Below are 12,537 nucleotides of genomic sequence, written 5' to 3'. Positions count from 1 at the left end.
GGGAAGTTGGAGAATTAGTGATGAGTGAGTCAGTCAGTCAGTCAGTGAGGGCTTTGCCTTTTATTAATTAGTATAGATTTATTATTTCTATGTGTTATTAATTTTATTATATTACATTGCTTGTTTTTTTTGTTTTCATTACTGTGCTTTATCAGTCTGTGAGAATATATATATTTTGGCGTCTATCTGAAGAAACAGGTGTTACATATTTTATTTTTAATACAATTATAATTGTAAGTTAAAAATAACAATTCTTGTGAAAAATTTGAATCTTACGTCTGCTGAGGTCACTAAAATAAGTGAGAATGAGAGGGAGAGCCCACTGAGGAAGAGGGTTAGGTAGAGGAAGAGGTGGAGGTCGACCTGAAGGAGGAAGTGGACAGAGAAGATGTGGACCAAATTTATCGAACGAGATTAGAACAACACCATTTGACCATGTGGTAGACCACGGTTTGTCTTTGAGAGGGACTGGACAGAGAGTTAGGCGTAATCTCAGCAGATATACTCTTGAATCAATAATGTGGACGTTTTGGTGGGAGCAGAGCTGAAAAATAACTTTTCTCTGCAATTTTCTCCACAATGCCAACTACATGTACTACATCAGTACTTCGTGACAATTGAGATATATTTTGCTGGGTCTCTGTAGGATTGAGGGTCGAGTACATCAAGGAAGAAGGTGCCCCATATTCTAAACAGAACAAGAGAGAGCAATAATAAATGCGTTTTTTGCCGATAAGGCTATACTGTTCAGAGAAATTCAAGCACATGTCCTCAATGACGACACAGCTTTCAACAACATTTCTTCTGGTCACATTATCAATCCTGGGGAGAATCCTTAAAAAACTTTAGTTACAGATGAAACAGTTTTACAGAACAGAATTAAAGGAATTCTGAGAGGGTAAAAGTCCTGCAGCACAAGTATGTGGAGGTAAGCATCGTTCACTTGTGTGTGCAGTGCACAATACTACACTAAACTTTTTTTACATGTATATTTACTGCATAATAGACCAATCTTGAACTGCAACATGCTGTCTTTTACTATATTTCAGAGACTTTTGCAAAAGGATGCTGAGGAAATCCCATGTGAGTTTATATGCATTGATTAGGCTCAATTTAACCTCGCAAAAGTCAGAAGAAGAAGAAGAAACATCATTGGCCACAGGGCTATTGCCTGTACCAGGGCACCATGGGTGTAACGTTACCCTATGTGCTGCCATGCCAACTTGGATCCTTACAATACTGCCGTCATTCTCACATTTTTAGCAGATTACACAATATTGCCATAGTAGCAAACCAAACAGACCAGATACAGTACATAATCGTCTGGGACAATGTATCTTTCCACCAATCTCCTCTGGTTCAAAACCAGTTTCATCAACCTCCACAATTTGCAGTTCGATACCTTCCACCATACTCCCCCTTCCTAAACCTCATTAAAGAGGTTTTCTCGGCATGGCAGTGGAAGGACTATGATCCTCAGCCCTATTCCTAGATACCTCTCATTCAAGCCATGGAGGAGGCCTGTGATCAAATTGAAGCAGCATCTGTTCAAGGATTAATTTGACATTCAAGAAGGTTCTTCCCATGTTGTCTTGCCAATGAGAATATAGCCTGCAATGTTGACAAACTCCCATGGCCAGATCCAGCTAGGTGAAGAGATGATGACGGGTGAACGGCGGGGACAGTTTTTAGATGGTTTGCTTCCTACTTGTCTTATACACATGTCTGAAGACAATTTCTTTGTAGTGTAGGATTTCACCGATATTTACTGCACACTTTTTAATGGATTGTCCCCAGATATGTATTCTTGTTTGAAAATTGTGTCCGGTCCCTTGAGACTACACCGCTGACTCCACTGTTTGTAGACTAATATATTTACTCTGTTGATTGAATGCACAAAACATACAGTAGAAGATATGAAGCATTTCATTACTGTCAAGTAGAGCTTCTAACACTTTTGGATGAAAATGCTCAGAATGTCTTTTCAGATTTCACGCTCTTACAGGTTCATTCTTATCGGACCCAGAGAAACTACTGATTTTTACATCACATACCTTTATCTTCTACAATGAACTGACACAGATAATATTTCCCATCTGATGTGATTATGAAGTGATCCTTTTGAAAAAGTTTTTGACACTGTAAATTTGTGCATGAGGTTTAAACTACTAGAAATAAGTAATATTTTAAAAACTGCAAAAAAAGTAGAAATCAGTATTCAATATTAATTAAAATGTATCAAGAAAAGAAAAAAAAAGTTTAATCAAATCAGTATATGGGAAACTAGAAGTGTATATTACAATGTACATTTAGTCAGATTTGGAGCGGGTATATTTTTAGTGACTCTGACCACCTCTGCCTCACTGGGCAACCCTGACTAAGTCATTGTGTTCAAATTGTAAAAATTAAAGGAACGCTTTGAAAACACATCAGATCTCAATGGGAAAAAAAATTCTGCTGGATATCTCTACTGATATGGACTGCATAATGTGTTAGGAACAAAACGATGCCATATCGTTTGATGGAAATGAAAATTGTCAACCTACAGAGAGCCGAATTCAAAGACACCCTGAAAATCAAAGTGAAAAAATAATGCGGCAGGCTAGTCCATTTTGCCGAAATTTAACTGCAGCAACTCAAATCTTACTCAGTAGTTTGTATGGCCCCTACGTGTTTGTATGCATGCCTGACAATGTTGAGGGGTGGGGGGGTCGCGGGTGGGGTACGGTGGGGGGGGGGGGGGTGGGGGGGGATGCTCCTATTGAGATGAAAGATGGTGTCCTGGGGGATCTCCTCCCAGATCTGGGCCAGGGCATCACTGAGCTCCTGGACAGTCTGAGGTGCAACCTGGCAGCGTCAGATGGATTGAAACATCATGTGACACCCAGAGATGTTCTATTTGATTTAGGTCAGGTAAGCATTAGGGCCAGTCAGTGGTATTGATTCCTTCATCCTCCAGTAGCTGCCTGCATATCTCGTCACATGAGGCCGGGCATTGTCGTGCACCAGGAGGAACCCAGGATCCACTGCACCAGAATAGTGTCTGACAATGGGTCCAAGGATTTCATCCCAAATACCTAATGGCAGTCAAGGTACCGCTCTCTAGCCTGTAGAGGTCTGTGCGTCCCTCCATGGATATGCCTCCCTAGAAAATCACTGACCCACCACCAAACTAGTCATGCTGAACGATGTTACAGGCAGCATAACGTTCTCCACGGCTTCTCCAGACCCTTTTACGTCTGTCACATGTGCTCAGGGTGAACCTGCTTTCATCTGTGAAAAGCACAGGGCGCCAGTGGGGTACCTGCCAATTCTGGTATTCTATGGCAAATGCTAATTGAGCGTCACGGTGCCAGGCAGTGAGCACAGGGCCCACTAGCAGAGGCGTAGCTAGGGTTTTCAGCGCCCGGGGACAACTGAAGATTTTGCGTCCCCTCCTGTTTGCCAAAATGCAATGGGGAAGGGAAATTTGGCAGATGTCCCCCCTTGCCCCCCCCCCCCAAGCTACACCACTGCCCACTAGAGGATGTCAGGCCCTCAGGCCACCCTCATGAAGTCTGTTTCTGATTGTTTGGTCAGAGACATTCACACCAGTGGCCTGCTGGAGGTCATTTTGTAAGGCTCTGGCAGTGCTCATCCTGTTCCTCCTTGCCCAAAAGAGCAGATACCAGTCCCGCTGATGGGTTAAGGACCTTCTATGGCCCTGTCCAGCTCTTCTAGAGTAACTGCCTGTCCCCTGGAATCTCCTCCATGCCCTTGAGACTGTGCTGGGAGACACAGCAAAACTCCTGGCAATGGTACGTATTGAAGTGCACTCCTGGAGAAGTTGGACTACCTGTGCAAGATCTGTAGGGTCCAAGTATCGCCTCATGCTACCAGTACTGACACTGACCAGAGCCGAATGAAAAACAAGTGAAAAAACAGATGAGAAAGGAAAAATGTCAGTGGCCTGAACCTGTTAAACCATTCCTGTTTTGGGGGTCATCTCATTGTTGCCCCTCTAGTGCACCTGTTGTTAATTTCATTAACACCAAATCAGCTGAAACTGATTAACAACCCCCTCTGCTACTTAACTGACCAGATCAATAGCCCAGAAGTTTCACTGACTTCATGCTATACTCTGATTAAAAAATGTTCCTTTAATTTTTTTGAGCAGTATATATAATTATATTTGTCAACAACTAACTGTACTATAAGTCTGAATTGCGCATAAATGAGTGTTTGTGGGCTGACCAGCAGACTTTTAAAGTGAGCGTCACAAGTTCAAGTCTCCATTCTGGCATAACATACTTATGCTTGACGAGCCGCATTCTCTGAAATACAACCAAAGTGGAGCTTTATGCAGACGTCATGGTCCAGTAGTTCAGCACTCGACTTTCAACCACAACAGGTCAGTTCAATCCTCGGTTGTACACGCTGTGTGACCATCAGCAAGTCACTGCATCTAGCTTTACAACAAATGTAAAATTTTATGTTATTGGACTACCAGAATTACAAGATAACATTAAAACAGAAAATGTTAGCTGCATTTCATATTTCACTGGAAAAATTACCCAGAAGGCAAAAAGAAATCCTCATCTTCAACTGTCTTTTATGCTTTCTTGGTCTGCTCCAGTGACCATTTGGTATCGATATAACATCATGCTGTGTGCAGCTCGAAACATTTAATGTGTGCGGCTTTGCAGTATATTTCTTGCGGTTTATTTCAAGAAACAGCCCATTGTGATGTTTTCAGAGCAGTCATGCAATTTGCCACGCATTGCTTTAGTGGTCAGGAGTTGATCTGAAGCAGATGAGTTAACTTAAGTGTCTTTTGTGGAGTAATTCATTGAATTTCCAAACCATGTGCGGCGAATGACTAAAAGAAACTCTTGTTCTTTGGTCCTTCTACACTGGAAAATCTGCCTAAATAAATAGCTACGTATGTGTCATTTTAGCTAGAAGAGAAGAATGTTTATCCCTAACCTAATATTTTGTCCCCATTCCCACATCAGTACCAAATATTGTGGATAACAAATGTTGTCTTTGCTATGCAGTTATTAGAGGTTCTGACACATAAACCAGGAATTTCAGTAAGAACTGCGTGTGTGAGTGTGCTTCACTTATAAAGCAGGTATGGTAGGCATTAAAATAGCCACCCGAAATAACACAACTCGCTCCTATGGCAACTCGTCAGAAACAGGGCATGGTCTGGTGTGGGCTCTGGTATTAGAGCATGTGCTGTATGTCAAAGCAACAACGACAATAAAAAATGCTACCATCAAAAGATGTGTGCAACAACCAAAAAACTCTAAAATCCATCCTCTCATTTTTCCTTCGTGGGAAGGACGAAAAGAGGTTTGACAAGGATGTGAAAAGTCACACATTCAATTCCATTTACTGACTCGTCATGTTTCATTAAAGCTGGTCAAAAAAAATCTTGTTTTTATGTTAAGTGTATTTATATTATGAGCAGCCATGGGAGACAACAACATTTATGTACAGTGCATCCGGAAAGTATTCACAGCGCATCACTTTTTCCACATTTTGTTATGTTACAGCCTTATTCCAAAATGGATTAAATTCATTTTTTTCCTCAGAATTCTACACACAACACCCCATAATGACAACGTGAAAAAAGTTTACTTGAGGTTTTTGCAAATTTATTAAAAATAAAAAAACTGAGAAATCCCATGTACATAAGTATTCACAGCCTTTGCTCAATACTTTGTCGATGCACCTTTGGCAGCAATTACAGCCTCAAGTCTTTTTGAATATGATGCCACAAGCTTGGCACACCTATCCTTGGCCAGTTTCGCCCATTCCTCTTTGCAGCATCTCTCAAGCTCCTTCAGGTTGGATGGGAAGCGTCGGTGTACAGCCATTTTAAGATCTCTCCAGAGATGTTCAATCGGATTCAAGTCTGGGCTCTGGCTGGGCCACTCAAGGACATTCACAGAGTTGTCCTGAAGCCACTCCTTTGATATCTTGGCTGTGTGCTTAGGGTCGTTGTCCTGCTGAAAGATGAACCGTCGCCCCAGTCTGAGGTCAAGAGCGCTCTGGAGCAGGTTTTCATCCAGGATGTCTGTGTACTTTGCTGCAGTCATCTTTCCCTTTATCTTGACTAGTCTCCCAGTCCCTGCCGCTGAAAAACATCCCCACAGCATGATGCTGCCATCACCATGCTTCACTGTAGGGATGGTATTGGCCTGGTGATGAGCGGTGCCTGGTTTCCTCCAAACGTGACACCTGGCATTCACACCAAGGAGTTCAGTCTTTGTCTTATCAGACCAGAGAATTTTCTTTCTCATGGTCTGAGAGTCCTTCAGGTGCCCTCCAGGTGGGCTGCCATGTGCCTTTTACTAAGGAGTGGCTTCCGTCTGGCCACTCTACCATACAGGCCTGATTGGAGGATTGCTGCAGAGATGGTTGTCCTTCTGGAAGGTTCTCCTCTCTCCACAGAGGACCTGGAGAGCTCTGACAGAGTGACCATCGGGTTCTTGGTCACCTCCCTGACTAAGGCCCTTCTTCCCCGATCGCTCAGTTTAGATGGCCGGCCAGCTCTAGGAAGAGTCCTGGTGGTTTCAAACTTCTTCCACATACGGATGATGGAGGCCACTGTGCTCATTCGGACGTTCAAAGCAGCAGACATTTTTCTGTAACATTCCCCAGATTTGTGCCTCGAGACAATCCGGTCTCGGAGGTCTACAGACAATTCCTTTGACTTCATGCTTGGTTTGTGCTCTGACATGAACTGTCAACTGTGGGACCTTATATAGACAGGTGTGTGCCTTTCCAAATCATGTCCAATCAACTGAATTTACCACAGGTGGACTCCAATGAAGCTGCAGAAACATCTCAAGGATGATCAGGGGAAACAGGATGCACCTGAGCTCAATTTTGAGCTTCATGGCAAAGGCTGTGAATACTTATGTATATGTGCTTTCTCAATTTTTTTATTTTTAATAAATTTGCAAAAATCTCAAGTAAACTTTTTTCACATTGTCATTATGGGGTGTTGTGTGTAGAATTCCGAGGAAAAAATGAATTTAATCCATTTTGGAATAAGGCTGTAACATAACAAAATGTGGAAAAAGCGATGCTCTGTGAATACTTTCCAGATGCACTGTATATAGCACGCTTCCATATAGATGATGTAGCTCAAAGTGCTTTACATGATGAACAAAGAGGAAAAAAGACAAAATAAATAAGAATTAAAATTAGGGAACACTAATTAACAGAGAATAAAAGTAAGGTCCGATGGCCAGGGAGGACAGAAAAAACAAAAAAAACTCTCCTTTTACAGAGACTGATTATAGGCAGCAGCCTATAATAACTAAGTGAGTTAGAAAATCAATTGTGTTATCTTCACCATCATCTGAGGGTGTGATGGAAGCATAGGCACAACCCTGGGGGTTACACCACAAAGACCTCTGCTTTCCTCAAGGCATGTTCTGCTTTCTTTTTCAGCAGAGAATCTTAAATCTGTCAGGGATGCTCCTCCCTGGTTGGTTCACGTAGTGGAAAAGGATTGAAAATACGTTCACTGAAGGTCTCAGGAGAAAAGGACGCTGCTTCCAGTCATGTGATTCCAGGCCATATAAAAGGAAGCAAGACAGGAAAGCTGGCAGTTCATTTTCTGGGAGTCCACCTGGAATTGCTAAAGCCATCACCTCTGTCTATGAAGGAGTAAAGGCTGTCCTGAGCTTTAAGTAGAAACCTTATTTTGTGAATAAACTAACTTTCCTGAACTTTGTTTATATAAAGGGAGGAGACTCACTAGGTCAGTGGGAATGACACTTTGCTGGTATTGTCTAAAATCTCATTTAGCACCTTGAACTCAGCTCATTACAACAAAAACAGTAGACCCCCCGTGAAGTCACGGTTCAGAGTTTGTTGCCTCAGTCGTTCACAGGTTTCACTTAGAACCTAACTAATAATTGTTAGCGGAAACTACAAATATCCCCCACATTTTTGTATAGCTTTTTTCATGGCAATACTGTACTGTAGAGAGAAGAAAATGCAACTGTAGAGGAAAACGCGACTTGGGATGGTGAAAGTAGCCAATCTGAGGGGGTTATTCATTTCTCCTTGCTGCTGCCCTGTGATGTACCTCTGGCAAATGCAGCCCAGCTTTCCTGCATCATAACAGTTTACCGCGTGTAGATTTCGCTGAGCGTTCATGTTTTTTGTTTTGTTCTTCTTAAAGCCCTAAGATGCCACCCAAACGCCCAGTACATTCTAAGGCTTCTGGCAATGAACCTAAGCGCCAGAAGAAGTTTAAGACACTCCAGGAGAAGGCTGAACTACTGGATTTGCTCCAGGAACTAAAAAGTTATGCCGCAACTTCCCATCACAATGTTCCTCAAACCTATCCAGAAAAGCCAGCATGAAACCCCCACCAGAAGAAGACCTGACTCCTCCTGAAGCATCTGAAGAAAAGGCGCCACCCGAGGAGCTGTAAATCCTCTGCTTTGCTGTGCAGTCATTATCTTGAACTATCTTGTCTTGGTGACTTGAACTTCATTACATACCTTCATCGTATTGCACAGCTAATTCATCATCATCATCTTCAATCAATATCATTCATTATTGGCGAGTACCTGTACATTTTACTGTATTTTTATTAAATGAAATTAAAATTACTACATATTTACTCTACTTATACCAAAGAAAATGACAGCGCATACCAAAGAAAACGCGCTTGCATGAATTACAGTACATATAGTGGTAACATCAGTATTTTACATTCTAGCACTGTGGTAGACATTGCAGTACAGTACAGTACAGTATACGGGTTTACCTTTACATTTTTTTTTTAGGGTAATGTATTAAGCTGAGTTTGAAACGGAATTAAAGTGTTTTGGGGGCAAATTTTGGGTTTAAACTATAAAAATAGGCATTTATAGGCATTTTTTTTTTAACACACCCAAAATTTGTGTCTTTTCACAATTTGCGGGTGCTCTAGGAACGTAACCCCCCGCAAATTTTAGGGGTTGTCTGTACTACTTGCCTCGGATGTACTTTTATAAGGTTGTGGTTTTCTTGATTCTTGGAACGAAAGTCTGCAGCCTCAGAGGACCCCAGGACTGAGGTCCAGAACCCTCGTCTTATTAGATTTAATATACCTTTTTTGTCTATAGGGATATGATTTCAAATTTAACTTCAAACAGTAAAGGAATAATAAAACTGCAACTGATTCGAATTGTCATACTTTATATTTTAAAACATAATAGATATCACAGCATTACCATATTATGACATAAACATTGGAATAATATTGTGTCCAAGAGTTTTTGAAATTCTCATCCCTCAGGTTACATTCACAAAACTACTTTTTCATTTTAAAATGGCTTTTTTAAATGAAAATTATCTCAGTCCACACTAGTGTTTTATCATTGTTTACGAAGGTATCTCCGTCCACATGAAAATGACTGTAAACACATAAGACACAGACATTTGCCTACACTGGGAAAGCACACTTCAGTAGAATGGGATTGATGGAAATGCAGCCGGTCAGGGGATTTACTGTAAAACTATAACAACTGGTAAATGATTTGCAGAATTCAAACTGTACAAAACACATACAGGGAAGCCACACAACAACAACCATGGAAAGCAACTGTTCGATGTCCACTATGTGGGAATATGCTTTTCTTCCATGAAGGGTGGCCAGTCAGTGGATGAGACTTTGGAGACATTGTAATGAGCAGACTCCAAGTAGGAAAGGGCCGTGTAAGAAAAAGGAGTGTGATTAGTGTCTGTGTTTTAAAAATCTGCAGTTTATTTATTTTTTATTTACTTAATAGCACTGTTCATTTTTCATCAACTAATACACAACCGAAAATTTTATGATAATCTGACTTTCTCATACAGTATAGTAACCACTTTATTATTATTTTGATCAAAGCATATATTTTAAGGCACAATGCAGAACATTAAAAAAGTAATGCTTTGATTCCAGTCTAAAATATACTTGAAATATGGTAAAAAAAAAAGGTAAATTCAGTTGACTAGACATGATTTGGAAAGGCACACACCTGTCTATATAAGGTCCCACAGTTGACAGTTCATGTCAGAGCACAAACCAAGCATGAAGTCAAAGGAATTGTCTGTAGACCTCCGAGACAGGATTGTCTCAAGGCACAAATCTGGGGAAGGTTACAGAAAAATTTCTGCTGCTTTGAAGGTCCCAATGAGCACAGTGGCCTCCATCATCCGTAAGTGGAAGAAGTTCGAAACCACAAGGACTCTTCCTAGAGCTGGCCGGCCATCTAAACTGAGCGATCGGGGAAGAAGGGCCTTAGTCAGGGAGGTGACCAAGAACCCGATGGTCACTCTGTCAGAGCTCCAGAGGTCCTCTGTAGAGAAAGGAGAACATTCCAGAAGAACAACCATCTCTGCAGCAATCCACCAATCAGGCCTATATGGTAGAGTGGCCAGACAGAAGCCACTCCTTAGTAAAAGGCACATGGCAGCCCACCTGGAGTTTGCCAAAAGGCACCTGAAAATTCTCTGGTCTGATGAGACAAAGAACGAACTCTTTGGTGTGAATGCCAGGCGTCACCTTTGGAGGAAACCAGGCACTGCTCATCACCAGGCCAATACCATCCCTACAGTGAAGCATGGTGGTGGCAGCATCATGCTGTGGGGATATTTTTCAGCGGCAGGAACTGGGAGACTAGTCAGGATAAAGGGAGAGATGACTGCAGCAATGTACAGAGACATCCTGGATGAAAACCTGCTCCAGAGCGCTCTTGACCTCAGACTGGGGCGACGGTTCATCTTTCAGCAGGACAACGACCCTAAGCACACAGCCAAGATATCAAAGGAGTGGCTTCAGGACAACTCTGTGAATGTCCTTGAGTGGCCCAGCCAGAGCCCAGACTTGAATCCGATTGAACATCTCTGGAGAGATCTTAAAATGGCTGTGCACCGACGCTTTCCATCCAACCTGATGGAGCTTGAGAGGTGCTGCAAAGAGGAATGGGCGAAACTGGCCAAGGATAGGTGTGCCAAGCTTGTGGCATCATATTCAAAAAGACTTGAGGCTGTAATTGCTGCCAAAGGTGCATCGACAAAGTATTGAGCAAAGGCTGTGAATACTTACTGTATGTACATGTGATTTCTCAATGTTTTTATTTTTAATAAATTTTCAAAAATCTCAAGTAAACTTTTTTCACGTTGTCATTATGGGGTGTTGTGTGTAGAATTCTGAGGAAAAAAATTTATTTAATCCATTTTGGAATAAGGCTGTAACATAACAAAATGTGGATAAAGTGATGCGCTGTGAATACTTTACGGATGCACTGTACATACAGAGCATTCTTGTGTCCTTTAGTAAATATGTTATAAAACATTTAAAGATAAACAAAAAAACAAATCAAAGTAAATTGCAGACTTGGAACAAATTGTAAACTTTATATTTTTGATGATTCCATATTTATTTTCTTTAGAGTGTGGACTAATGAAGCAAAAATAATCTATCAATATTACAAACATTTATTTGGCTTTCCACACAGTTTTAACAATAGTCAGTTATTCTAAACAATATTGGACACCATGGACAAATACTGCTCGTAAGAAACTTAAATCGAGCCATCTTGATCTGTGACATATCTTCTAAATATATCAGTTAGTCTCTGAAGGACAATACCTTTGTCTGTCAAACTTCTTTATAAGAATATCATAAAACTGGTCAGACAAACGATAGCCAAACCCACTGAAGGCTTGTCTTAGCTCATTCTTGTCAATCAGTCCAGAATGGTCCCAGTCATATGTTCTGAAGATGTTTTTCCAATCAGTAATATACTCCCAAACACCTACAAATTCATTGAAATTCACACCTCCTTTGTTGTCCCTATCAAACACAGAAATTATGGATCTGACGGTGGTTGGATTAAAAGGTGTCCATGTACCATCAGATAAGGCTTGCTGTAGTTCACTATCATATATTACTCCGCTATGATTTTTATCAACTCTATGAAGAATGTTCCAAAGAAACTCTGATCGACTGGTGCATTAAACTGTGGAGCCCGATAAGTATAGCCCATTATTTCACTATGAATATCCAGAATAAGACACTTTTTCCGCAAGTGTTCTTCACAACACTGAACAAAACTGTCAGTACTAAGAAATCATTTCCTCCTCCGGGTTTCTAATAGTTTTTACAGCTACCCTTTGACACAGCAACGGAACCCTGGCCAAAAATTACCAATACAACCAATGCAGCAACTTGTCTTTTATGAAGGATACATCTGCAGTGCTCAGGATCTCAAAACTACTACCAAAAAAAATCTACATTTTTGCCCATCCACGTTGCAGCAGTTAGCCATTTTTTTTCAGAAGTATATGGCTTTGGAAAGTGTTTTCAAAAGTTAAATACGCTGGAATAGTGTTAATGAAAAGCGAAAACAGAGACTAATGTCTGAGTTTTTAAACCAAAAAACATAGTAGTGTGGAAGAAGCCTTACACAGGCCATGACTTTGTTGATCATCAGCAGTAAGCACTGCACCACTGCGTAGCATAACAGTAACAAAATGCTAGTCATAGTTACA

General features: G+C 41.1%; 1 pseudogene; it reads right to left on the bottom strand.

Moving 5' to 3' along the window:
• Positions 1 to 11,304: 11,304 nt before the first annotated feature.
• On the bottom strand, positions 11,305 to 12,032 carry LOC114656777 (programmed cell death protein 6-like; annotated as a pseudogene).
• Positions 12,033 to 12,537: the final 505 nt, after the last annotated feature.

The sequence above is a fragment of the Erpetoichthys calabaricus genome, chromosome 8, assembly GCF_900747795.2.
Source record: "Erpetoichthys calabaricus chromosome 8, fErpCal1.3, whole genome shotgun sequence".
NCBI lineage: Eukaryota > Metazoa > Chordata > Cladistia > Polypteriformes > Polypteridae > Erpetoichthys > Erpetoichthys calabaricus.
The sequence above is the reverse complement of the archived record's forward strand: the minus strand, read 5'-3'. Positions and strand labels throughout refer to the sequence as shown.